Source organism: Nomascus leucogenys, chromosome 22a (genome assembly GCF_006542625.1).
Source record: "Nomascus leucogenys isolate Asia chromosome 22a, Asia_NLE_v1, whole genome shotgun sequence".
Classification (NCBI taxonomy): Eukaryota; Metazoa; Chordata; class Mammalia; order Primates; family Hylobatidae; genus Nomascus; species Nomascus leucogenys.
Window position 1 is genome coordinate 110013075 of NC_044402.1, and position 26367 is coordinate 110039441.

The 26367-nt window shown below is 37.4% G+C and overlaps 1 protein-coding gene across 3 annotated transcripts in view; it reads left to right on the forward strand.

Annotated features, from left to right (window-relative positions):
* Nucleotides 1-26367, forward strand: part of MAP2 (microtubule associated protein 2) — a 310603-nt gene that overhangs the window by 64479 nt on the left and 219757 nt on the right. For all 3 annotated transcript variants that reach the window (XM_030803699.1, XM_030803700.1, XM_030803701.1), the window contains one exon: nucleotides 18819-18868. The gene's annotated coding sequence lies outside the window, so the exon portion shown is untranslated. The remainder of the gene's footprint in view (nucleotides 1-18818; nucleotides 18869-26367) is intronic.

Consider the following 26367-nt stretch of genomic DNA (forward strand, 5'->3'; position numbering starts at 1 on the left):
GAGCAGTCAGCAATCTTTACTGTCCTGCAACCTTTGCGGTGATACCCAGGCAAAGAGGATCTGGAGTGGACCTCCAGCAAACTCCAGCAGACCTGCAGAAGAGGGACCTGACTGTCAGAAGGAAAACTAACAAACAGAAAGGAATAGCCTCAACATCAACAAAAAGGACCACCAAGCAAAAACTCCATCTGAAGGTCACCAACAGCAAAGACCAAAGCTAGATAATCCACAAAGATGAGGAAAACAACAGTGCAAAAAGGCCGAACATTCCAAATACCAGAACGCTTCTTCTCCACCAAAGAATCATAACTCCTCGCCAGCAAGGGAACAAAACTGGATGGAGAATGAGTATGATGAAATGACAGAAGTAGGCTTCAGAAGGTGGGTAATAGCAAACTCCTCTGAGCTAAAGGAGCATGTTCTAACCCAATGAAAGGAAGCCAAGAACCTTGATAAAAGGTTAGAGGAATTGCTAACTAGAATAACCAGTTAAGAGAAGAAAAGAAATGACCTGATGGAGCTGAAAAACACAGCACGAGAACTTCATGAAGCACACACAAGTATCAATAGCCAAATCGATCAAGTGGAAGAGAGGATATCAGAGGTTGAAGATCAATTTAATGAAATAAAGTGTGAAGACAAGATTAGAGAAAAAATAATAAAAAGGAATGAACAAAGCGTCCAAGAAATATGGGACTATGTGAAAAGGCCAAACCTACAATTGATTGGTGTATCTGAAAGTGATGGGGAGAATGGAACCAAGATGGAAAACACACTTCAGGATATTATCCAGGAGAACTTCCCCAACCTAGCAAGACAGGCCAACATCAAATTCAGGAAATACAGAGAACACCACAGAGATACTCCTTAAGAAGAGCAACCCCAAGACACATAATCATTATATTCACCAAGATTGAAATGAAGGAAAAAATGTTAAGGGCAGCCAGAGATAAAGGTTGGGTTACCCACAAAGGGAGGCCCATCAGACACAGCAGATGTCTCTGTAGAAACCCTACAAGCCAGAAGAGAGTGGGGGAAAATATTCAACATTCTTAAAGGAAATAATTTTCAACCCAGAATTTCATATCTAGCCAAACTAAGCTTCATAAACAAAGAAGAAATAAAATCCTTTACAGGCAAGCAAATGCTGAGGGATTTTGTCATCACCAGGCCTGCCTTAAAGAGCTCCTGATGGAAGCACTAAATGTGGCAAGGAAAAACCGGTACCAGACGCTGCAAAAACAAGCCAAATGTAAAGACCATCGACACTATGAAGAAACTGCATCAACTAATGGCCAAAATAACCAGCTAGCATCATAATGATGGAAATCAAATTCACACATAACAATACGAACCTTAAGTGTAAATGGGCTAAACGCCCCGATTAAAAGGCACAGACTGGCAAATTGGTTAAAAGAGTCAAGACCCACTGGTGTGCTGCATTCAGGAGACCCATCTCATGTGCAAAGACACACATGGGCTCAAAATAAAGGGATGGAGGAAGATTTACCAAGTAAATGGAAAGCAGAAAAAAAGCAGGGCTGGCAATCCTAGTCTCTGATAAAACAGACTTTAAACCAACAAAGATCAAAAAAGACAAAGAAGGGCATTACATAATGGTAAAGAGATCACTGCAACAAGAAGAGCTAACTATCCTAAATATATATGCACCCAATACAGGAGCACTTAGATTTATAAAGCAGGTTCTTAGAGACCTACAAAGAGACTTAGACTCCCACACAATAATAGTTGGAGACTTTAACACCGCATTGTCAAATAAGACAGATCAAGGAGACAGAAAATTAACAAGGATATTCAGGACTTGAACTCAGCTCTGGACCAAGCAGACCCAATAGACATCTATAGAACTCTCCACCCCAAATCAACCAAATATACATTCTTCTCAGCACCACATAGCACTTATTCTAAAATCGACCACATAATTGGAAGTAAAACACTCCTCAGCAAATGCAAAAGAACACAAATCATAATGGTCTCTCAGACCACAGTGCGATCAGATTAGAACTCAGGATTAAGAAACTCACTCAAAACTGCACAACTACAGGGAAACCAAACAACCTGCTCCTAAATGACTACTGGGTAAAAAACAAAATTAAGGCAGAAATCAATAAGTTCTTTGAAACTAATGAGAACAAAGACACAATGTACCAGAATCTCTGAGACACAGCTAAAGCAGTGTTTAGAGGGAAATTTATAGCACTAAATGCCCACAGGACAAAGTGGGAAAGATCTAAAATTGACACCCTAACATCACAATTAAAAGAACTAGAGAAGCAAGAGAAAACAAAGTCAAAAGCTAGCAGAACACAAGAAATAACTAAGATCAGAGCAGAACTGAAGGAGATAGAGACATGAAACACCCTTCAAAAAAATCAATGAATCCAGGAGCTAGTTTTTTTGAAAAGATTAACAAAATAGGTAGACCACTAGCCAGACTAATAAAGAAGAGAGAAGAATCAAATAGACACAATAAAAATTGAGAAAGGGGAGATCACCGCTGATCCCACAGAAATACAGACTACCATCAGAGAATACTATAAAACACCTCTACACAAATAAACTAGACAATCTAGAAGAAGTGAATACATTTCTGGAAATATGCACCCTCCCAAGACTAAACCAGGAAGAAGTTGAATCCCTGAATAGACCAATAACAAGTTCTGAAATTGAGGCAGTAATTAATAGCCTATCAACCAAAAAAAACCTAGGATCAGATGGATTCACAGCTGACTTCTACCGGAGGTACAAAGAGGAACTGGTACTATTCCTTCTGAAACTATTCCAAACAATAAAAAAAGAGGGACTCCTTACTAACTCATTTTGTGAGGCCAGCATCATCCTGATACCAAAATCTGGCAGAGACACAACTAAAAAAGAAAATTTCAGCCCAATATCCCTGATGAACATTGATGCAAAAATCCTCAATAAATACTGGCAAACCAAATCCAGCAGCACATCAAAAACTTATCAACTATGATCAAGTCGGCTTCATCCCTTGGATGCAAGGCTGGTTCAACATATGCAAATCAATAAACGCAATCCATCACATAAACACAACCAATGACAAAAAACACATGATTATCTCAATGGATGCAGAAAAGGCCTTTGATAAAATTCAAAACCCCTTCATGCTAAAAGCACTCAATAAACTAGGTATTGATGGAACATATCTCAAAATAATAAGAGCTATTTATGTCAAAGCCACAGCCAGTGTCACACTGAATGGGCAAAAGCTGGAAGTATTCCGTTTGAAAACTGGCACAAGAAAAGGATGCCCTCTCTCACCACTCCTATTTAACATAGTATTAGAAGTTCTGGCCAGAGCAGTCAGGCAAGAGAAAGAAATAAAGGGTATTCACATAAGAATAGAGGAAGTCAAATTATCTCTGTTTGCAGATGACATAATTCTATATTTAGAAAACACCATTGTCAGGCCCAAAATCTCTGTAAGCTGATAAGCAACTTCAACAAAGTCTCAGGATACAAAATTAATGTGCAAAAATCACAAGCATTCCTATACACCAATAATAGACAGACACAGAGGCAAATCTTGAGCAAACTCCCATTCACAATTGCTATAAAGAGAATAAAATACCTAGGAATGAAGTTTACAAGGATGTGAAGGACTTCTTCAAGGAGAACTACAAACCACTGCTTAAGGAAATAGAAGAGGTCACACACAAATGGAAAAACATTCCATGCTGATGGGTGGGAAGAAACAATATCGTGAAAATGGCCATACTGCCCAAAGTAATATATAGATTCAATGCTATTCCCATCAAGCTACCATTGACTTTCTTCGCAGAATTAGGAAAAAGCTACTTTAAATTTCATATGGAACCAAAAAAGATCCTGTATAGCCAAGACAATCCTAAGCAAAAAGAGCAAAGCTGGAGGCATCACGCTACCTGATTTCAAACTATACTACAAGGCTATGTTAACCAAAATGTTATGGTACTGGTACCAAAACAGATATATAGACCAACAGAACAGAACAGAGGCCTCAGAAATAATGCCACACATCTACAACCACCTGATCTTTGACAAACCTGACAAAAACAAGCAATGGGGAAAGGATTCCCTATTTAATAAATGGTGTTGGGAAAACTGGCTAGCCATATGCAGAAAACTGAAACTGGACCCCTTCCTTACAAATGTATACAAAAATTAATGCAAGATGGATTAAAGATTTAAACATAATACCTAGAACCATAAAAACCCTAGAAGAAAACCTAGGGAATACCATTCAGGACATAGGCATGGGCAAAGACTTCATGACTAAAACGCCAAAAGCAATGGCAACAAAAGCCAAAATTGACAAATGCAATCTAATGAAACTAAAGAGTTTCTGTGCAGCAAAAGAAACTATCATCAGAGTGAACAGGCAACCTATAGAATGGGAGAAAATGTTTGCCATCTATCTATCTGACAAAGGGCTAATATCAAGAATCTACAAGGAACTTGTACAAATTCACAAGAAAAAGATAACCCCACCAAAAAGTGGGCAAAGGATATGGACAGACACTTCTCAAAGTAAGACATTTATGTGACCAACAAACATATGAAGAAAAGCTCATCATCACTGGTCATTAGGGAAAAGCCAATCCAAACCACAATGAGATACCATCTCATGCCAGTTAGAATGGTGATCATTAAAAAGTCAGGAAACAATAGATGCTGGAGAGGATATAAAGAAATAGGAATGCTTTTACACTGTTGGTGGGAGTGTAAATTAGTTCAACCATTATGAAAGACAGTATGACGATTCCTCAATGATCTAGAACCAGAAATACCGTTTGACCCAGCAATCCCATTACTGGGTATATACCCAAAGGATTACAAATCATTCTACTATAAAGACACATGTGCATGTATGTTTATGGCAGCACTCTTCACAATAGCAAAGACTTGAAACCAACCTAAATGCCCATCAATGATAGACTGGATAAAGAAGATTTGGCATATATACACCATGGAATATTATGCAGCCATAAAAAAAGACAAGTTCATGTCCTTTGCAGGGTCATGGATGAAGCTGGAAACCATCATTCTCAGCAAACTAACACAGGAGCAGAAAACCAAACACCACACATTCTCACTGATAAGTGAGAGTTGAACAATGAGAACATGGGCACAGGGCAGGGAACATCACACACCGGGGCCTGTCGGGGAGGTGGGGGCAAGGAGAGGGATACCATTAGGAGAAATACCTAATGTAGATGACTGTTTGATGGGTGCAGCAAACCACTGTGGTCCATGTATACCTATGTAACAAACCTGCATGTTCTGCCCAGGTATCCCAAAACTTAAAGTATAATTAAAAAAAAAAAAACCAGCTAAATCCCACCAAAATCAAGATGGTTATGAGAGTGACCTTTGGTCATCCTCACTGCTATAGTCCTACCAGCACCATGACTGTTTACAAATCCCATGGCAATGTCATGAAGTTACCCTATATGGTCTAAAAAGGTGAGGCATGAATAATTTACACCTTGTTAGGATATAATCGAGAAATAACCATAAAAATGGACAACCAACAGCCCTCAGGGCTGCTATGTCTATGGAGTAGCCATTCTTTATTCCTTTACTTTCTTAATAGACTTGCTTTCACTTTAAAAAACAAATAAATAAATATTGCCATCTTCCAAAGTTTTTGTCCCACTGAAAACACAGAAAGAACTAAAAGAGATTGAGATATTTTCATTTCAGAAATTTATCATTGGTTTTCAAGTTTCTTCAAAGCATGTTTTCCCCTATTGTTTCTGCCTGAATTTGAATATGCCAGAACTCCTTAGAGAATTATATAGGTAGGAAAATCCGTCAGTGCTCTAAACTTAAAAACAAAAGATGAAAAAATAATATGTGCTGGCCATATATATGTATATATTCCACCTTATCTGTGATTTTTGTTATTTCTTTGCCTTAATAAAAGACTGATAAACAAAGCTGCCTGAAGTCTGGACTGGGTGGAGCCCAGCACAGCGCCGCAAAGCCACTGTAGCCAGACTGCCTCTGTAGATTCCTCCTCTCTGGACAGGCCATCTCTGAAAGAAAGGCAGCAGCCCTAGTCAGGGGCTTGTGGATAAAACTCCCATCTCCCTGTGACAGAGCACCTGGGGGAAGGGAGGGATGTGGGTACAGCTTCAGCCGACTTAAATGTTCCTGCCTGCCAGCTCTGAAGAGAGCAGCAGATCTCCCAGCACAGTGCTCGAGCTCTGCCAAGGGACAGACTGCCTCCTCAAGTGGGTCCCTGACCCCCGTGCCTCCTAACGGGGAGATAGCTCCCAGCAGGGGACAACAGACATCTCATACAGGACAGTTTCGGCTGGCATCTGGCGGGTGTCCCTCTGGGACAAAGCTTTCAGAGGAAGGAGCAGTCAGCAATCTTTACTGTCCTGCAGCCTCTGCTGGTGATACCCAGGCAAAGAGGGTCTGGAGTGGACCTCCAGCAAACTCCAGCAGACCTGCAGAAGAGGGACCTGACTGTCAGAAGGAAAACTAACAAACAGAAAGGTACTGGATATTCAATCTTTATAAGCTTAGTTTTCTCCTGGGAATAAAAATAGTATCTGCTGTGTTTGGTCTTTGTGAGGATTAAATCAATAATGCATCTGACAAACTTTGTAGAATGATTGAGTTATATTAAACACTTAATGCTCATTTCCTATAATTGTTGTTTTGTATTAGAATGGTACTGTAGCCTTCATAAAACAAATTACTTGATTTAGACATTTGAAATTTCTTCATTTTCAATTGACACTCATTTATTTCTAGTTACTGCATCACCTAGTCATTTTATGTTCAGTGTTGTGACAGCAAATGGGTGAAATAGTTTCAATTTCCCAGCATGTAACTGGCCTTCTTTAGCCTTAACTTTCTTTTCCAGCATTGTTATGGCAGATACAGCAAACATGTCAGAGTACAGAACATTCCATTAAGAGCCTTACCTCGTGCCTCGCTTCCTATGATGTTTTATATGAATAATACAATGTCTAGAGGTGAAATTAGTTGGAGTGCTCATGACTCAGCCTCTTTTTCCAGGGAGTGAGTCATTCCACATTTATAGATTCCTGACTTTGTGCTGTATACCACACTAAGGGCTTGGAATACAAACATAGATTTGCTGGGTCATTGACCCAGAGCAGCCCACAGTCTGGGCAGGCAGGATATGGCATTCATTAAGAATGATATGGGCTTACACATAGCCAGCACTCTATTAATGTTATATCTACCTGTCAAGGCAAAGCGTGATTAAATATACAATAATATGAGCTGTCTAGACAACTTAATTCTATGTTTTGGAACATGTACCTTTGACCCTATAACCCTATATTGGTATATTTTGCCTAATTGTATCACCACAAATTTAACTCCTTTATTGTTTTGTTTAGATATTGAGTTTTTATTCCTTTGCATATCACATAAAATCATACCCTCCATGAATAGGTCAGTTGCCTGATGAATACCTTTCCTTTATTATCCTGCCAGAAACTCACACTTAATGTGTCTAATAAAGCCCATTATCCTCTACTTTTACCCCGCAACCTGATCTCCCTTCAGGCTTTCCTGTTTCTAAGAATGTCCTGGGAGTCTGTTTTTCTTACACTCTCAAAATTCTCTTGGCTCCTTTCTTCATCCTGTGCCTTTCCTGGCCAATGAATCCTTAAGTTCTTTTTTTGTGTGTGTGAGACAGGGACTCTGTTGCCAAGGGTGGATTTCAGTGGTGCAATCATAGCTCACTGTAACCTTATATGCCTCTGGCTTCAGCCTCCCCAGTAGCTAGGGCTACAGGTGTGCACTACCATGCCTGGCTAATTAAAAAAAAAAAAAATTGTTTTTGTAGTGGTCTCTCTATGTTTCTTATGCTGGTTTCAAACTCCTGGCCTCAAGCAGTCTTCTGCCTTGGTCTCCCAAAGTGCTGGGATTAGAGGTGTGAGCCACTATGCCTGGCTTTAATCCCTAAATTCTGTATGGACTGTAAATACTGTTATGGACTGAGTTGTGCCCCACCCCATCCATATATTGAAGTTCTAAGTGCCAGTGTGACTGTTTAAAAATAGGGCTTGTAGCAGGTAATTAAGGTTAAACAAAGTCATCAGAGTGGGGCCCTAATCCAGTAGGGTTGGTGGCCTCATAAGAAGAGGAAAATAGAGTTCTCTAAATTTCCCCACCCATCTTCGTGTCTTTCTTTCTCCACCATGTGAGGACATAGTGAGAATGTGGCTGTCTACAAGCCAGGATTATAGCCCTCACCAGAACCTGACCATGTTGGCGCTTGATCTCACCCCTCCAACCTCCAGAACTGTGAAAAAGTAAATATCTGTGGTATAAGCCACATAGTCTAGGGCATTTTGTTATGTTAGACTATATTAGGCCATTCTCTTGCATTGCTATAAAGAAATACATGGGACTGGATAATTTACAAAGAAAAGATGTTTAATTGGCTCACAGTTCTGCAGGCTATACAGAAAACATAGTGCTGGCATCAGCTTATGGGGAGGACTCAGGGAGCTTTTTCTCCTGGCAGAAAGCAAAGCAGGAGTGGGCACTTCACATAGTCAAAGCAGGAGCAAGCAATGGAGATAACAAGAGAGAAAGAGAGAGTAGAATGGGAGGCTCCACACTCTCTTAAATGACCAGATGTCATGAGAACTCACTATCACAAAACAGCACCAAGCCATGAGGGATCATCTCCATAATCCAAACCCCTCCTTCTAGGCCCCACCTCCAGCAATGGGGATTACAATTCAACATGAGAATTGGGTGGGGACAAATATGAAAACTATATCATCTTGCACCTGGCCCTTTCCAAATCTCATGTCCTTCTCACATTGCAAAATACAGTCATGACTTCCCAATGGTCCCCCAATGTCTTAACTCATTCCAGCATTAATTCAAAAGTCCAAAGCCTCATTTGAAACAAGGCAAATCCCTTCGATCTACAAGCATGTAAAAATCAGAAAGAGTTATTTACTCCCAATATACAATGAGGGTATAGGCACTGGGTAAACATTGATATTCCAAAAGGAAGAAATTGGCCAAAAGAAAGGGACTAAAGGCCCTACGCAAGTTCAAAACCTAGCAGGGCAGTTATTAAACTTTAAAGCTCCAAAATAATATCTTTTGACTCCATGTCTTACATCCACAGCACACTGGTACAATGAGGGGGCTCCTAAGGCCTTGGTTAGCTCTGTCCTTTTAGCTTTGCAGGGTGCATCCTCCCCATACTCCTCAGCTGCTCTCACAGGTTGTTGAGTGCCTGCAGCTTTTCCAGGTGCAGGATACAAGCTGCTGGTCTGAGGTCTGGAGGGTGGTGACCCCCTTCTCACAGCTCCACTACGGAGTGCCCCAGTGGAGACCAGATGTGAGGGTTCCAACTTCACATTTCCCCTTGGCACTACCGTAGTAGAGGTTCTCTGTTGGGGCTCTGCCCCTGCAGCAGGCTTCTGCCTGGGCATCTAGGCTTCTCCATACATCCTTTGAAATCTACATGGAAGGTGCCAAGCCTCATTCACTCTTGCACTCCGTGCATCCGCAGGCTTAACAACACATGGAGGCTGCCAAGACTTACAGCAGTTTGTGCTCTCCAGAGCAGTGGCACGACAGTGTCTGGGGTCCTTTGAGCAGAGGCTGCAGCCAGAGCTTCCAATGCAGTACAGTATCCTGAGGCTGTGCCGGGCAGTGGGGCCCTGGACCTGGCCTGCAAAAACATTCTTCCCTCCTAGGCCTCTGGGCCTATGATGGGAGGGGCTGCCATAAAGGTCTCTGAAATGCCTTCAAGGCCTTTTTCCCATTGTCTTGGCTATGAGCACTTGGTGGGTTTCGTTATGCAAATTTCTCTAGCAAGTGGTTGTTCCACAGCCTGCTTGAATTCCTCTCTCAAAAAAAGCTTTTTCTTTCTTTGCCACATGGTTAGATGGAAAATTTTCCAAACTTTTATGCTGTGCTTCCCTTTTAAGTATAAATTCCAATTCTTAATCTTTTCTTTGCTCCTGCTTCTGAGTGTAGGTTATTAGAAACAGCCAGGACACCTCTTAAATGTATTGCTGCTCAGAAATTTCATCTGCCAGATACGCTGTATAGTCACTGTGAAGCTCAAACTTCCAAAGATCCCTAGGGTCTGGACACAATCCAGCCAAGCTCTTTGCTAACACATAAAACGTGTGACCTTTGCCCCAGTTCCCAGTAAGTTCCTCATTTCCATCAGAGACCTCATCAGCCTGGATTTTGCTGTCCATATCACTATCAGCATTTTGGTCACAACAGTTTAACTAGTCTCTAAAAAATTCCAAAGTTTCCCTCATCTTTCTGTCTTCTTCTGAGCCATCCAGACTCTTCCAACCTCAGCTCATTACCCAGTTCCAAAGCTGCTTCCACATTTCCATGTATCTTTATAGCAACACCCCACTCTTCAGTTCAACGTATTAGGCTGTTCTTACATTGCTATAAAGAAATACCCAAAACTGGGTAATTTATTAAAAAAATAAGTTTAATAGGCTCATGGTTCTGCAATCCATACAGGAAACACAGTGCTGGCATCAGCTTCTGGGGAGGCCTCAGGGGGCTTTCACTCATGGTGGAGAGCAACGCAGCAGCAGGCACTTCACATGGTGAAAGCAGGAGCAAGCCAGAAAGAGAGACGGGGTGGGGAGGAAAAGGAGAAGGAGAATGCCAGGAGGAGGTGGCACACACTTTTAAGTGACTGGATTTTGTGAGAACTCACTATCATGAGGACAGCACCAGGCCATGAGAGCTCTGCCCCCATTATCCAGTCACCTCCCTCTAGGCCCCACCTCCAACAATAGGGAATACAATTCAACATGAGATTTGGGTGGAGACAAACATCAGAACTATATCACAGTCTCAGCAGACTAATACACATATCCATGCAATAGTTGTAACACTCTCCTTTATATGGACACTGTCTCCACCTGAATTGTCTCTTAGTTACCATTCACTTGGGCTTCTGAAGGAGCCACTTTTATGAACACTTCTTTAAGCACTCCCCTCTCTGATCCAATCTACATAATATTGCGAGATTAAATTTCCTAATTATGCCATTCTTGAATTTAAAACCTTCGGCGGTCCACTTTCACCTACAAAATTAAATATGTTGAATTGAATAGCCTCCTCAGATTGTCATTCAAGGTCATTACTTCCTATATAGAGCCAACTTAGCTTTTCACCCAATTATTGCTCTTCTTATGTGTCATACTCCAGGCTAGGTATTTTTCCAAACACCCTCTGGGCTTTGATTCTTCTGTTACTTTGTTTCTGTGGTGTCCTGTCCATTGTCTGTCTCCTTCTCACTCCATCTCCACCTATCAAAATCCCTTACCTCCTTCAAGGGCTAACTCAAATACAACTTCCTCTGTGAATCTTTATCTTCATAACAGGATTTTTCTCCCCTTGATTGATCTCCCAAAAGCCCTGTTAGTATTTCCTTATGACAATAGGATTTTTTCTTTTTTTCCATCATGGCTTTTTGTCTTTTGGCTTTTTCACAACCTCCGTTATCCCACTAGATTCTAACTAAGTGAACTCTTTAAGGTTAAAGAACACTGGATCCCTAAAATATTAATGATGCTAAAAAACATAACAAACAAACAACAAAAAAAACCCTACCCAGTTGGGTATGGTGGCTTATGCCTATAATCTCAGCAATTTCAGAGGGTGTATCACTTGAGCCTAGGAGTTTGAGACCAGCCTGTACAACATAGGGAAACTCTGTCTCTACAAAAAAATAGAAAAATTAGTTGGGCATGGTGGTGCATGCCTGTAGTCCCAGCAACTCAGGAGGCTGAGGTGGGAGGATCATCTGAGGCTGGGGAGGTCGAGACTGGAGTGAGCCATGATCATGCCAATGCACTCCAGCCAGGACAATAGAGTGAGACTCTGTCTCAAAAAAAAAAAAAAATCATCCTACTCTATACCTTAAAAATATGAGAATTATAAGAATTACAAACAAAAACATTTCCATTTTTTAAAATATCTTATAACTGCAGTATTCCCAACATTTGTTTCTGTAAGGTGTAACTCCAGTAGTAACTTTTCTGTTACTTAAGCAGTAACAATTTCTGTAATTTGAAAACTCAAGTGTAACTTTAACAAGGGAGAAGCATAAGAAATATAAAAATTGTGAATTTTCAGCTCACAATTAACTTTGATAATCCAATAGCTAAAAGATGTCTGCTATTTTCATCTTGTATTCCTTGTGAGATATAATCAGGCCTATTTTAGTTTGACATAGGCTTTATAATGTTATCTGACAATCACAATATTATTTATAATATGGAGGCATGAAGTCATTTTTCATTGGGGCAGGAGTGTGGCGGGGGGGGGAAGAAGAGCTTTACCAATTAAGTCAAGATTATTTGCTGACATTTCTCCTACCTTTTAGGTGAGGGGAAAGAGACAGAGGATGGAGAATTGGTGCTTTTAGTATGCTGATACATTAAGCTGCCTGGAAGCAGATGCTAAATCCTATTGAAAAGAATTTTATTTGTGTTTTGCTTAGGGCATTGTTTAGCAAAATACTACACAAGAAGTCTTGATCTGTGTGTTTGAAATGGCAGATGTTCACAGTGAGGACTGAGCCTTGGGGCAACATCAGTCTTCACAATTCTGCGCCTATTTGCTCAATAACTGGCTTGGTTGGAAAAAAAGAAAAAAAAAAGTTCCAGGGAGTTATTTACAAAGCAGCTGCTCCTAGCACTGCAAATGAAAGTGCTCTCCTTAAGATAAGAAAAGCGAGCAAACAAACAGAAGCCACAGGACAGCTTGAGCCCACCAGGTTAAAAATGAATACCTCTTTTCCCTCAGAACTGTGTTTCCAATATTTTTATATAAAAATTGTATATATTCAAGTGTGCAACATGTTTTGATATATATATATACACACACAGTGAATTGATTACTAGAGTGAAGCAAATTAATGTGTCTGTCTCCTCACACACTTATTGTTTTAAAAAATAAGAACACCTGAAACCTATTCTTTTAGCAAATTTCCAGTAGACCTTACAATATTATTAACTGTAGTCGTCATGCTGTACATTAGACCCCTAGGTTTAGTCATCTTGTATAATTGTGACCTTATATCTTTTGGCTAACATGTCCTCATTTCGCCAATCTCCCCACCTCCAGATAACCACTATTCTACTCCGCTTCTATGAGTTCCGCTTTTTAAGATTCCACATAAGTGAGATTATGCAGTATTTTTCTTTCTGTGTCTGGCTTATTTCACTTACCATAATGCCGTTCAGGTTTTTTCATGTTGTTGCAAATGGCAGGATCTCCCTTTTAAAGTCTTAATAATGTTCCATTGTGTATAATATCTCACAATTTTTTAATCCATTCATCTGTCGATAGACATTGGTTGTTTTCATATTTTGACTATTGTAAATAATGCTGCAATGAACACAGGAGTGCAGATATCTCTTCAAGGTACCGACTTCATTTTCTTTGTGTATTTTCCCTGTAGTGGGGTTGCTGGATCAAATTATAGTTCTCTTTTTAATTTCTTGAGGTACCTCCATACTGTTTTCCATAGCACTTGTACCAATTTACATTCCCATCAACAGTATACAGTGTTCCCTTTCCTTTTCGCCACATCCAACACTTATTTTTTTATCTTTTTAATGATGGCCATACTAACAGGTGTGAGATAGCTATCTCATTGTGGTTTTGATGTCTCTGATGATTTCTGATATTAAACACCTTTTCATAAACTTTTTAGCCATTGTCATGTCTTCTTTGGAAAAATGTCTACTCGGGGTCCTTTGCTCATTTTTAAATCAGATTGTTTTTATTTATTTGCTTTGAGATATTGTTTCATGTGTGTTCTTTATATATTTGGGATTTTTTTTCTTTTCTTTTTTTTTTTTTTTTTTTTTTTTTTTGAGACAGGGTCTCACTCTGTTGCCCAGGCAGGAGTTCAGTGCACAGTCACAGCTCACTGCAGCCTCGACTTCCTGGGCTCAATCAAACCTGCCACCTCAGCCTCCTGGGTAGCTGGGACAACAGGTGCACATCACAATGCCCAGCTAATTTTTTGTATTCTTTGTAAAGTTGGCATTTCTCCATGTTTCCCAGACTGGTCTCAAACTCCTGGACTCAAGCACTCCACCCTCTTTGGTCTCCCAAAGTGCTGGGATTACAGGCATGAGCCCCCATGTCCAGCCCTATATTTTGGATATTAACCCCTTATCAGATATATGGTTTGCAAATATTTTCTCCCGTTCTCTAGATTACCTTTTTATTTTGTTGATTGTTTCCTCTTTTGGACAGTTTGATGTAGCCCCACCTGTTTGTTTCTGCTTGTGATGCCTGAGCTCTTGGTGTCATATTCAAAAAATCATTGCCAAAGTCAATGTCAAGAAGCTTATTCCCTATGTTTTCTTCTAAAAGTTTTATGGTTTCAGGTCTTACATTTAAGTTTTCATTCCATTTTGGGTTGATTTTTATGCATGATGTAAGATAAAAGTCCATTTTCATTCTTTTGCATGTAGTACCCAGTTTACCTAACACCATTTATTGAAGAGACTATCCTTTCAATGGAAGTCATGTAAGGCAAGGATGGGATTTTATTTTCTTATTCTCACCACAAAGGGTATTTTCAACTGTTTCTTTAAATTTGACATAGAATTGGAAAAAATACAACAGTAAGCACCTTTATTCATGTAACAATATTTATTGATATTTTGTGTGCTGCAAATGTTGGGTTCAAATACAAAGTTCACATACCTAAAAGAGTATTAATATTTTGAATACAGTTTGTTTTTGAATCATGCTGTATTGAAACCCCATCTCTACTAAAAAATGCAAAAATTAGCTGGGTGTGGTCATGCACACATGTAATCCCAGCTACTCGGGAGGCCGAGGCAGGAGAATCACTTGAATCCAGGAGGTGGAGGTTGCAGTGAGCTGAGATGGTGCCACTGCGCTCCAGCCTGGTTGACAGAGCAAGACCCTGTCTCCGAAAAAAAAAAAAAAAGAGAGACTAAGCAAGATTTTTCTTGGAGATGGGGCTTCCAGTGGTGGGGAGGAGGAACACTGGAAGAGGGACAAGTAAGTTGGAATGTCTTTCCAAACACATTATGGAATACATAAAGAAGTCAGGCTCCTGTGTCATAAAACTCAACTTAAAAAAAAAAATCCCACAGTATCATTTTGTTTTTGCTATGAAAGTGTATATTTGGGAGTGCACGTGGAAGAAATGAAATCCAGTCTATTTAAAAGAATATTAAAGATATCAGGATGTTGATCTGTGTTAAAGAGCAATTAGCAAGAAGTAGCTATAGTCAAATGATAAATTGAGGCCTAAAACTTGCAAGCAAACAAATGGGCAGTTTCAGGTTAGACTTTCCCTGAGTCCAGGCAACTAGTGAACCACTTTCTCTTTAAAGAGTTGTTAAATGGCAATATCATCCTGGTATTCATTGCTCAGTATGCATTTATTGATTATAGAGCAGGTTTTTGTATGAGACACCATGCAAGATCCTAGGATAACAGCATCACTTATTTTATATTGTAGTAAAACATATGTAACATAAAATTTAACATTTTAACCATTTTAAAGGGTTCAGCTTTGTGGCATTAAGCACATTCGTGTTGCTGTGCAAGCTATCATTTTTTTTTCCTAGTGAATATTTAGATCTAAATCACAATCCCTTTCCAATGTCTCCTTTTTTCTTAGGGGATAATGATTGATAATATGATTAAAATGAACACCTATGCAGTGTATCCACTCTGTCTGTCATAGCCTAGTGTTCTTATGTACATTCTATTTTAGCCATCTCTTGCACACACAATAGTGCACATGCAACCCAGCCACACATACACAGTCACTGAGTGTGTTGAATCACTGTCCTTCCCACTCTCTTAGCATTTTTTCTTCATATTTTAGAGACATATTTTTTCTTTCTCTTTTTTCCTTTGCTCTCCTAGTATTTTTATTTTAAATTTCTCATGCTTTCTTTTTAAATTTGTGGAGCAAAACAAAAAATAAACAATAAGAAACTATGCTTAATAGGAATGTTCCAAATGTTCTCAGTTTATGGCACCCTTAGTATCTCAGTAATTTTATTTTCAAGATTCCTCTAGGCCAAAAGACAAAAGATGTACCTCACAGTTTCATTTAATTAACATAATATGTTTAAGTCCTAACAACTTAGTAACCTTTTGAAAAAATAATACACATAAATTGAAAGCAAATCTATTTTTGTTTTATGCTTAGAAACCCACAATCACTTACTAATGGGATTTGTGCCTGTTGAATACTGCCCAGCCCTCAAACCTTGAAGTCACACTGGACACTATTATTCTTATTTCCTTTTTTTTTTTATGGAAAGAAGGTTTTTGTCATTCTTACTTCATGTTGATTTTCATGCAGTATTTGCTTTTATATCACAAACATCATCAAAATCCAACTTTGCAAAGCTGTAACATCATTGAAAGGAACGTAGCATGATCTAATATTGAAACCGCAAACCACTTTAAGTTAATAGTTTTTGTGCTGCCTAATGGATATTGCTGTGGGTTTTTTGTTTTTGTTTTTGTTTTCATATATTGAAAACATTTTGGCCAGGCACGGTGGCTTATGCCTGTAATCCCAGCACTTTGAGAGGCCAAGGTGGGTGGATTGCTTGAGTTCAGGAGTTTGAGACCAGCCTGGGGAACATGGTGAAACTCCATCTCTACAAAAAATACAAAACTTAGTCAGGCATAGTGGTGCACGCTTGTAGTTCCAGCTACTACGGAGGCTGAGGTGAGAGGACTGATTGAGCCTGGGAGGTTGAGGCTGTAGTGAGCCATGATCACACCCCTGCACTTCAGACTAGGTGACAGAGTGAGATCCTGTCTCAAAAAAAAAGAAGAGAAAAAGAAAACATTTCACCATTCCCCTGAGAGTTTACAGTGGTGCCCTGGGCCACCATGACAGTTAGGAAGCTATTGACTTTATAGCCAAAAAACAATATTTGTATCCAAGTAAAATAATGTCATTTGTTTGAAGTCAAGATAGATATACTAAAGGCATTAATCTTAAATGTCCTTCATAATTTCCTCAGATACTTAAAAAAAAATCTCCACAGATGTATCAACCCATCATTTCGTTACTGTAGGACAAAGTTTACTTTTCTTAAACACCTGCCCTTAGGATTAAAAATCAACTATGTCATATTCAGTTGTATTTTCTGTGGTTTACTAGTATTTTCTTTGTCTTATTTTATACTGTTCTTTTCAGTAAATAACTAGTTTTAGGCTAATTTAGTTTTTGGACTTAGCATAGGAGTCTAATAATGAAACATTTCTAACATGTAGAAGAACATATGCTGTTTTCTATCCAATTAACTCACAAACATACTTCTAGAACCTAACTTGCTTTTTATTTTTTTATTTATTTATATATATTTTTTTGAGACAGCGTCTCGCTCTGTCGCCCAGGCTGGAGTGCAGTGGCGCCATCTCGGCTCACTGCAAGCTCCGCCTCCCGGGTTCACGCCATTCTCCTGCCTCAGCCTCTCCGAGTAGCTGGGACTACAGGCGCCCGCCACCACGCCCGGCTAATTTTTTTTTTGTATTTTTAGTAGAGACGGGGTTTCACCGTGGTCTCAATCTCCTGACCTCGTGATCCGCCCGCCTCGGCCTCCCAAAGTGCTGGGATTACAAGCGTGAGCCACCGCGCCCGGCCTAACTTGCTTTTTAATTAGAGACTGCCCCGTAGATGCTCCCTGTGGCGAGTTGAGTCTCTTCTGTCATTTTGAAGTTGTTTTGTTTACTATCTGTTCAAGAGGCAGGCTGACTTTGGCACAAAATTTGTTTTTGTCCCTGGTTTACCTTCTTTATACTTCCATTTGACAACATGCTTTTCTGCATATTTACTTCTCAGCATATTTTAGTAGCAAGGCTTAGGTGCAAGAGACCAATGGAAAGATTGATCCTTTACCACTGAAATTGTCTTACTTGAACTTTGCTACCTTTAGCAAACGTTTAGACTGATTGTCGACCCAGGACTAAAAATCTACAGATTCTCTGTGCATATTAAATCAGATTAAAGACCTGTGTAAAGACCTGTACAGACTGTTGTAACAAACATAAAAGAACAGAAATTTATTTTTCCCAGTTCTGGAAGCAGTGAAGTTCAAGATCAAGGCAGCAGCAGATTGGTTTTGCTGAGGTCCTGCTTCCTGTTTTTTCCTCCGCCTTCATATGGCAGGCAGAAGGTGTGAAAGCGCTCTCTGTGATCTCGTGTATAAAGGCACAGTCCACTTTTTGTATTTCTGGGATCTCTTTTATAGGGGCATTAATCACCTTCCAAAGGCCCCACCTCCAAATATTACATTGGGGGATTAGGAACTCAGCATATGAATTTGGGGTGGTGGGGACACAAGCATTCGGTCTATGGCAGGATCAAAATGCATGAGTTTTATTATTTTTGATTAAACATCTCTTAAGAGCAATGGTAGTATATTAGGAACAGAATGTGTTAAAAATTCTTTTTGGTTGGTTGTTTTAGACTATAAACATAGGACTTCTACTTTAAATAAGTATAAAATAAAAATAGGACCTAATTTTGTCATTTAATATATATTTTTTTCAATAAAATGTAGAACATATTTTTAAGTTTAAAGTTGTATTATACATAACCGTCGTGTATTGTAAATGGATGTGTTTCAGACAGTGCATTTTATGGAGTGAGGAACAAGTCACTTCTGATTTTATCTTTCTCCATAGTGAAAGAAAAAGCCAGATTGTTCAACTGATTTAACTTACTGGGTATTTTTCTTTTCTTCTTTTAGATTTTATTGATCTAATCCAAAGTATCTTATAACTTCTGGCTGGAATTAAGGTCAGTACTATATTTGTGTCAATCATGAATAAACTATGAAATAAAATAAAGGCATCATGGGTCTTTAGATAGCTGTGTCCGAAATATGCTTGCAATGTGTGGTAAAAGCTCAAATTTAGTAAAAATTGGATATATTTCAGAGTTGGCCTACTAGCAAATATGGTTCCCTAAGTACTGTTTTTCTAATTAGTATAATTTATTTGGTTTTTGAATGTTGAATTTATTTCATCTTACTACTACCTGAGTTTCGAATAATGAAAAAAATCCAACTTGAATTCATTTGTTTAATTAACAGAAATATTAAAAGAATGACTTCTTGGAAGGCTGACCTTTCAAAGAATGGTCAGCTTCCTGAATTTGCAGGAAAACACTTTGAATTCCACAATTATATACTCACAGAGAATATATTTCCTAAAGAGGGTAGAGTTGAAAACGTACTTTTCAATAAAAAATTTCAGTTAGCAGAGTGTTAAGATATCATTCCTTTTGTTCTGTGCTTTCATTAATTGGCTTTGAGACTCGAAACTAGCTTAACTGAGTTTAGAGTAATAACAGAACCTCAGAAGTCCCTCACAGCAATAAACTTGGGATTTTATTTATGCCTTCTATTTTTTTTGAACATGTATTCAGATTTTAAAAAAAAACTAAACACTGAATGAAATGAAGACTTTTATTGCTTATGAAAGAACAACATGCCAGGTGTTGCTAAACTTTTTGTGTAGGCTTTTGATTAATAATCAACACAAAGGAAAACATTGGCTTTTCATTTACCCTTACACTAATCAGGAATTTTCCCTTTAAAGCCCGTATTTAACTCTTCAGATTGCAGTGTCTGTCATATAACAGGCACACTGTAAATATGTACCTTTTCTGGCCTCAATTCTGACCTCACTTTCCTACAACCAAATACACATAAACACACAGACACACAGACACACTCTCTCCCTCACACACACACACACACACAGATGAAAAACTATTATTTCTCTTTTCAGGTTCAAACTGTGCTTTCCTATCTTCGAAATCTGTATAGAATGAAGCAAATAGAATATATTAAAATTATGCCTATAGATAATTGGAAACTTAATAAAGAAAAAAGGTGAAATGTCTACAAGTATTGGTTTAAAGTCTATAAACTGTATTATTTTATTAAGTGTTTTTATATAGTTCGGGGTCAAATTTATTAAAGTCTCTCTTTTTTATTCACTTTTTAGCATATACTATGGAGATTTGTGAACATTTAAATGTGCAATTTTTTAAGACTTTTTGAAATTTTTTCTACTTTTATCCCCTACTAGCCCCTATCCCATCCACCTACAAAACCAAAATTACAAGTAGAATGAGATTTTTGTAAAGTATACATCATTGAATCAGTAATATTTTCAATTCACAGAGTTAAGTTTTAATTATAAATAAATCTGTATGAGAGGTAAACTTTTCTTTTCTCTTCTTTAATAAGAAATAAACTCTTCCCTTCCTGATTTTTTATTTTATAGTTGATATGGTAAACATGACAATTTGCAATCTCATCTTGTTCTGACCACTTTCCAGAATGAAAGAAAACTGAAAAGAAAAAAGATTTTTGTTAGACTATAAAAAACTAACAGTAATGCACAAAGATTTTTCACAATCTGATCCCCTAACCATCTTCCACATGGAGATTTCTGTTGTGGGAATATGAAAATCAAGTGTGTTTGGTCAAGATGACTTGCCTATTTTCAAATAAATAAATATATCAGTGAAAATAACGTGTACATAGAAATGGAAATGTTTAAACCTCTCTTATTACCAGGTCTTCCCACTTGGATATGTGTGGTTTAGTATTTATTAGTATTGTTTTCCCTTCTATCTGGAAATGAAAATAATATTAAATTACATTTGGTTAATCAGTTATCTAAATCACATTTTGTAAAAGCAGTTAGATGTAGTAAGTCTCTTAAAAATATGTTAACTCACCAGAAACAGCCAGGTTATCAAAACAGAATATATGTAATGGAAATTACCATTTTTTTCAACTATAACTAATTACTTTTGGTTTAAGATAAAAGGGTTTCCCTCACAGAAAAAGCATGTTTTTCTGTAAAACTGTTAGCTGAGCAAAATAACTAGTGTTGCCAGATAAAAGCAAGCTACTGATAGGGGTATATAAAATAAGACATCAGAAATGCCATTGCAATATTTTATCAATTCTGTGATGCATGTAATTTTACATTAAGTTATGTAAAATTAAGTGATGCTATAGTTAAATTGACAGCATTTTTTTTCCTAGTAGTAAATGAGGTATGTCTTGTAATGAATGGTATCTTAGATTTTATGAAACACAATATTACTGAATTTAGACTGGAAACATGTTTTAATCTCCTAAAGTTATTACAAAAAAAAAAAGTCAGAATGAAGTCCAGAAACAAGGAAGGTAAATTTGGCATTGATTCTTAGCAACATTTTAGGCCACAATTTTTGCCTTTTTAAAAAAATGTGTATTGGTTTTTCTGATCTACTTCTTTTTCTTTATTATTAATACTGCTACCAGCATTTTGGTATATTTTCCTCCAGTTTTTGTTGTGGTTTGTTTTCACAAAAGTTAAATTAAATTTTCTGTTCTATACATTCCAGTTACTTGAAAAAGTGATTTTTAATGGCTCTATGATATACTATCCTATGGATATTTCATAATTTATTTCACCATTTACTGATTGTTGGACATTCAGACCATTTTTAATATCTCACTATTATAAATAGCACTGCAGTAAATATGCTTCTAAAATGTTTATGTTCACTGCTGACATTGTACTTAGGATTAATTTGTAGAAGTGGGATTATGTAGTATAAAGAAATAAATATATTTGAGATGACTAACGTGTACATTGTGAGTGTTCCCCAAAATTATATACCAATATGCACTTCACTGGTAGCAGAAGCAGTCTGAGTTTTGCAATACCCATGTCAATGTTGGAATTAGGATTTTAAAAATTTCAGTTTGATAAGCAAATGATGGCTTCTCAATTTTAGAATATAAAATAGGAAACAGATGCTTGTAAAGGAATACTCATGGATCATTAAAAATATCAATCTAAACAGCATAACTTGTTTTTTAGATAGAATGACCAGGTAATGTTAATTTCATTGGCTCTGCCACTCTCAGCTTGGGAAGGCTGTTTGATCTTATGCTGTTGAAGACAGAATCAAAAGCTAAATGATTTTCATTCTTATAAAGACAGATGATCATGTTAATTATATTAATTATAGTTTTCTTGAGAAAGAGGTTGAGGACCCTAAGGAATGGGGCAAGGGAGACATTCTTTAATAGAGTTCTCAAGTTTACTTACAGTGGAGATACTGCTCAACAAGTGACATGAGGTGCAGTAGCTTTTCTGGAAGTGTTTGGAATGCTGTGAGCAGAAAAGAACTAAGATTACTCTACAAATCTAAAAGTGAAATGTCATATTTTGTGCTAGCTAGTGTAGATATTTTATAAATTTCTCTCCTCAAAATTTTAAAAATACTTTTCTACATTGATACTTTTAGTCTCATTTTGCAAAATCAAAAGTTAAAAAGAAAATATTGGATATAACTTGTTGCTATTTTGTATCTGTTTCTTCTTCATCCTATACACTAACCTTTTCTCCTTCCTCTAATGCAGTCAGTACTTAGCATATATATTCCATGAAGACGCTACCTCCAACCCTATCCTATCTTGCTCCCAAAGAGGGATCATATTCATCATACTGACACCTAGTTCTAAGGGATACATTGCTTAACACAAGGCTCTCAGTGCCATAAGACTTCCCCTGCCTTTGCAATTGCACTTGACTATATTAAAGTGCTCTGGTGGTGTTGGTTGAAGCACCTGAGTTTGAAATTAGATGAATTCATGCTTTCTTGGTGCTTAGACTTCTTAAAGAGATGATTTCCTATGATTTTTTTTGAAGAGATGGAGTCTCCGTCTGTCACCCAGGCTGAAGTATAGTGACACAATCATGGCTCACTGCAGCCTCAAACTCTTGGGCTCAAGTTGTCCTCTCATCTCAGCCTCCTGAGTAGCTTAGGACTACAGCTGTGTGCCACCATTCCTGGCTATATTTTTTATTTTTTGTAGAGACTGAGTCTCGCTTTGTTGCCCAGGCTGGTCTCAAACTCCTGGCTTAAAGCGATCCTCCTGCTTCAGCCTCTGAAAGTGCTGGGATTACAGGCATGAGTCACTGTGCCTGGTCAATTACCTATGACTGAATCATTAATATTTATCTGAAATTATTTATCCAAGCCCTGATTTTGATCCAATGCTCCTGGATCTAGTCCTTCCTCCTGATTCTAACCTTTTCCTCTGGCTTAACCTCTGATGCCCTCTATGCTTCTAGACTGCTAAGCTGCTTGTGGTATTCCTTGGTCAAGCCCTCTGATTTTATTATCTGTAAAATGGAAACAAAAATAACTTATACTTCATTCCAAGATTAAATGAGATATTATTATGAGTCTTAAAAATTATAACTTTTAATCCACTTTTAAGCCCTCTATCAAAATATGCTAATTACTTTGATTATTACATAATGTATACTTGTGTCAAAACACCACATTGTGTCTGATAAATATATAAATTGTAATAAATTACATTTTAATGCAAGAAAAGACTCTTAGAACAATGTCTGGCATATGGGGATTGCTAAATAAATAGGAGTGTTTACTCCATTGAGCCTTGAAAACAAACAAAACCAACAAATGCTCTATTGAAGTCTTTTTTTCTAGATTTTACATGTGTAGTAAATTCTGACACTTCTCTTAAAACAGAAAATAAAATGAATGAGGATCTTTAAATTATTGTTATAGAAGCTTCAAAATATATAAATGAAAGAAGCCAGAAGTTTTAAGTGTATATATATACACATACACACACACACACACATATATAAAATGTATGATATATACAAATTAAAAAAATATTTCTTTTATAGAGATAGGGCCTCACTCTGTTGCCTGGACTGGAATGGAGTGATGCAATCATAGCTTACCATAAGCTCAAACTTCTAAGCTCAAGTGATTCTCTTGCCTCAGCCTCCTAAGTAGCTAGGACTGTGGTAGCGTGCACCAGCACACCCAGCTAATTTTTTATTTTATGCCTTTTATAGAGACAGGGTCTCTCTATGTTGCCCAGGCTGGTCTTGATCTGGCATGAAGTGATCCTCCTGCCTTGGCTTTCCAAAGTGATGAGATTACAGGCATGAGACACTGCACGCAGTCCAATATATAGAATTTTATACATATTTCAAACTGGCCAGAAAGTAATTTCTCTATGCTCTGCTGAGTAGTATTATATCTTTCATTAAAGATGCTGTTAAACTAAACAGCACATTGCACAATTAAGCAGACTTGCACTTAAAAAAGTGTAGAAAATGCTAATACTCTAATGAAATAGGAAGTGGGGAGAGGAGGATGTTCTTAATGTCTAACCAGTAAGCTTCAGTGCTTTGAGCTTTCCAGAATTAAGACAAAATTTTGATTAGCTTCTTGGTCAACTTCCAGTACCTTCTCAGGGAGACGCTATATTTCTCTTCCAACTTGCTTCATGTTGCTTCACACATTTCTTATAGACTTGTTATGCTTCATGTTATGATTATATCTGGATAGGTCCATTCTCCCCTAGCAGCCCATAGGCTTTTTAAGGAGAAACTGGGGCATTTACCCTTATGCGTGCTATCTCAATAGGGCCTTGGAGGAAATGGACACTTAGGAAATGCTTATATAATGAATTTTAAAGACACTCATTATATAACAAACAATTATAAAATTGCAAAACAGAATATAAACAATTGTATTACATATGAAGACTATATATGTGTGTATATGCGTGTATGTTATAATAATCATTAATCACTGTATACTCTCTCGGCACCCTATCTTTCTCTCTTGAAAAAACAAAAAACAAAAAAACACCACAGATCCAATACTTGTTCGTTAAGACTCTTCCAGTGGGTAGTATTTTTGTATTCATCTTTCATGGCATCAACAAGCCTATTTCCTCAGTATATCAGGCTGTCAAAATGAAAGAGCAATTCTGGAAGCATGTATCCCCAAGATTCTTCATTAGGTCATGTGAACAAATGAGGAGGGATAGCAAGTTTGTCTGCCATCCTCACTTCAACCTCCTCCCCGCCTCTCCTCTTCTAAGTCATGTCATGAGCTAATTCTTTGATAGTCATGTTTTTGTCCAAAATCCAGGAAAGGGTTACTTTCTATTAAAAGGAGAAAATACGTATTTATGATGCATCAAATTTCAGAAAGTTTCACAAGAGAAAGTAAATTATCCTAAGGATTAAATGGTCTTTTCAGTTTGAAATGTGATTCTGGAAGCTTTGTATTTCTCCTTAAAGTGGTAAACAAATAATTGGCCATTCTATAAATCTTTCCAGAATCTCAAAGTCACTTTGTATCATATGTAAATCTAATCATTAGAATCCTGGATATGTTTTTTAAATACAAAGATATTAATATACTATGCTAAATGTAGGAATAAAATAAAATGACAAAATAGTCACCTTTTTCATAAGTTTTCTAAATTTCCCAAATTAAACCTAATAATTATTGCAGCTTCAAATGTCTTTGGGGTGATTATTGTTTAAAGTCCTCCCTTTTTTTTTTTCATGTGGGAAAAGAATGCTCTAGCTCATTCTTTATTCCTTAATTAAATGTGGTATCAAATGGCCGCAAAAGACAACCACTGGCTATGTTTTCATACAAACCCCATGCTTATGAAATCAATTCTGTGGATTTCATTCACTGACCAGCCAATCTTTATTGTCTTCCTAAATTCATCTGTAAAAAAGAATCCTATTCCAAAGAATAAAACAGCTGATCTCTTTGCAGCCCATTTATGTCATTAAAAAGTATTATAACCTAAATATGGGCCTTATATCTTATTAGGGTAGTTTGGAAGATTTAAAAATAAAATAAATGAATTTCTTTATTATGTAAGAAATTCTTTATATTCTACTTATTGCAGAATAAGAACTGCATAGTAGTAAAAGGGATAAACTCTCTTGTTCCTCTATAAATCAGCGTGAGACTTGTTAAGCTTCATCAGTTATTCACCTGAGAATAGAAAAGTATCCATTGTGTATTAGAAAAAGGAATATAACATAAAATACACACATGTGATAGATAGATAAATATATAGGCATGATGGTTTCAAATAATTTTGCCAATGCACAATACAAGGGCTTTACTTTTAGGAATGCCTTCTGAGTCATTCATGTTGAAGAGGGTAAAATTATGTGCCTTTTCTGAGCTAATCTCTCCCAGTTATTAATATTATAAAAATGTTAGTTGAAAATCATTTGCCATAACAAACCGACATGGATTAGGTTTCATTCCATATTATTCAGTGTCTTATGGTTATCAACTTTGTGTTGCTTTAGAGTCTTCATTTTCTTTCTTTTGACCATTTCAAATCTAATTAGTGAAGAGTTGAATAAAGAAAACACCGAATGCATTATATGTGTACATCTATG